Raw genomic sequence first — 3,377 nt, 5'->3', positions numbered from 1 at the left:
GCTTCCTTTCTCCAGTTAGCCTGCTAGCCACTCAACTACCAGCTTCACAAAGCCCGCCCAGCGTGCGCCGTGATTTGCCAGCACAAAGGCCTGACGTCACCGCGTTGGGTTTGGGAGCACGTTGGGTGCGCTTGGTTGTGTTCTCTCGGCGTGTCCCGCGCGGGTGGATAGTTGGATTTCAACCGCGGCACGCATCGATGATTTTTTGGTACCGACATCAACACCGCCCTTCCACGCTACGCCGGAGTATGTCACCCATCGCAAAATGTGCATCAGTGTTATTGTGAATGGTGCGAAGCTATTTCTCAAATAGGCGAATTAACCGTAAAACCGACAGGAAAAAAATACTTATAGACGTTATATTCCGTCAGATATTGTTGTTGTTGTTGCTATTTTATTTAAAAATTGTCTTATTTTTATGTAAAACAGATACACGTATAACACACACCACCAATATTTACTTACACAGTTTAATGTTGGATGTGTGATATATAAGTATATGTATCAAATCAATATTTTTTATTTGAAGATCTCAAAACAAAAACAAAAACCTCCTGTACTTGTTGGAAGGTATAATTAGTCGGAGTTCAACCTCACCTCTTTGCACCATCAATGAAAGCCTACCACCTAGTGGTTTTGTGTTGTTTGTAGCGACTGGGCCCTCTTGGCACAAATACAAAATAAAATCTATGTATTATATCTATATATTGATGAATAGGAAGCATGTCAATAGGACCAAGGCCGTTGCTAAAGTCACTACAATACAAGGCACACATTGTCTCTATTGGGAGCTTAGGTTCATGATCTGTGCTGCAGCTGCTGAATTAAAAAATATAGTACAATGTGGAATAACAATAAATTATAATAATAAACTTTATTAATTTATCACATTTCTAAACACAGTACCAAGGTGCTTTACAAGCTAAAAATAAAAAAATGCAAGGCAAACAATAGGACACATATAAAGCAAGCAACAAGAAAAAATTGCAATTTGAAGGTCACACAGCAATAGAGCACAGATACAGAGATAAAACTATTTTAATATAACATAAAACATCATAAATTATGAAAAGGTCAGAACTAGGAAAATGCACACCTGTATACCTGTGACTTTGAGAAAGATCTAAAAAGAGGAGAAAGACTTTGCCAGATGAATATCCACAGGACAGAAAAGTGCTGGTCACCTTTTGTCCTCAGACTGTGGAATGGTGAGTAGGGTCTTGCCTAAGGACCTAATAGAAAAGCACTAAGTTGAGCATATACCTCTGCCAAGGCCCAACAACCCCCATTCAATTAATAAAACTGCCCCAAACTACACATACTCATAGATATCAGATCCTTTACTATTTTTATGTCTTTAAAAATTCACAAAAATATCAATGCCTTGTCTGAAAATGCTTTTTAAAATCCTGGATCTGCACCAAAATTGTATGTGCTCTACTCCGACTCATATCACATCCTTCCACCCAATTACATTGTAATCTCCCCCGTTGTTTCTGCACAATCATGTTAAATACCAAACAAATGCAGATAACAGAGTACCTCCTTGGCAAAGGCAAATAAAACACTGTCTGTAATTTCAAATTCCTGTCTCCACATAGCAACAAGGGTGTACACTGGTGCAGAACATGTGACAATGGGGTACACGGTTGCTGTACAGTAGGAATGTCTACTGGTAATTGAATTGGTCAGATGTGTCTTAAATAAGTGGTAACAGGCCAACCCATTGTTAAACATCTAACCTTGCTCCCAGGGGATCCCCTCATGGGCTCCTCATCTGTGGCAGATTGTGGGAGAAGTGGTGCTGACAGCTATAATGTAAACCAGAGAGGTTTACCCAATGCAAGGAGCTTATTTATGTTCTTCTCCAAGTCACTCCATCATACATATTGTGGAAAACTGGCAGATTTCCAGTTATGTGGGTCTGCATCGCATGGTTCACTGCCCTGAATTAGATTTTTGGTTTCACATGCAAAAACAAGAGCTTGTTTATGAGGGGAACTCAAAACGTTATTTCCCTGATTGTACACTTGGTGGCAGTATAAATCTACCCGTCTGATCAGAGCAGATTTTGATGTCTCAATATGAAAGCTTTTTAGCAGTAATAACAAGAAGAAGATTAAGAAACACCATTTAGTCTCCACTCTCCTTCCACTTGTTTCTTTGTTGCTCTTCGCTCATATTTTGCACACAAATGGTTGCTGAGCATTTTGCCTTTTGTCTTTAGTCTGCTCACATTGTTGGCATACTAAGTGTATTGTATCAACAGTAATGTAAAAAATAAAAGTAATCGGTTCGACAAAACATAATGCATCTCCTTATTTTTTAAATGCTGCAGTGTCCAGAGGAATCTGATAAAAGTTAATAAATGACTTAAGAATTACATCAATTGCCTGAGGTATACGTTCAAGATTGATAATACAAATGAAACAGCTAAATGTTAAATGTGACAAATATTTTGTTTAACTACTCAAAGATTTCGAGCATGTTTTTCTTTTCAAACACAAGCACATAGATTCCCATAAACTGAGTGCGTATGCGCATGCAGGGCCAACTGGCAGTAACTCCACGACTTGTTCGAAGCATGCGTGACTCCTTTACAGCAATAACACCAGCTGTAATGTAGTTATGGCACCGAAGAGGCCTTTTGAAACCCAGGAGATTTTAAGGCTCAATGGAACTCAGCTCCGGCCTTCGAGGGAAATTTATCTTCCCTGGAAAGACCCCAATGACGATGAGCCGGTTCTGTGGTGGTAATCTAACAATCTAGAGTCCAATCAATTGCATGTTTCATTTAGTGAGTAGTCAATGATTCTTTTAACAAATTTGACACTGTTATTTTGGTGAACTTTCCATCTTTTACATAAAAATGTGAAAAACTGAAAAACTTTTTACACACTTCGAGTCTGGTGAAACATAACAAATTAACTGCTTATGTTACACTTATTAGTGACTCTACTTTAGAAAAGGTCAATCTCTGTGTGCTTAAAGAGGTCTGATGAAAGCCAACGTTGTTCAGGGTTGGCATACTGAACACAACAGATATTTATTAAATCTATCAATTGAATTTATTCAACCTATTATAAGATATGGGTTTTTTTCAAATTGGATTTTCGCAGTTTATAACGACATGCAACTTCAGTAACTCACAGTTATTAACTTGCATATGTAGACTGGTTCTAAGATTATAGCGCAGATCATCAGGCAGGATATCAGCATCCGGCCGGCTCTGTACCAGAGATGCTGGGAGGTGGCACATCTGCTGGAAGCTGTCAGCATAGACGTCAGCACAGAAGCTCTGGGCGGGGCGAGGCCGGCCACTTGGGGAGTGCTTTGCTATGTAGGGAATAAACTGGAGCTGCCTGAAATGAACCTGA

This window comes from Limanda limanda, chromosome 17 (assembly GCF_963576545.1).
Source record: "Limanda limanda chromosome 17, fLimLim1.1, whole genome shotgun sequence".
NCBI lineage: Eukaryota > Metazoa > Chordata > Actinopteri > Pleuronectiformes > Pleuronectidae > Limanda > Limanda limanda.
The sequence above is the reverse complement of the archived record's forward strand: the minus strand, read 5'-3'. Positions refer to the sequence as shown.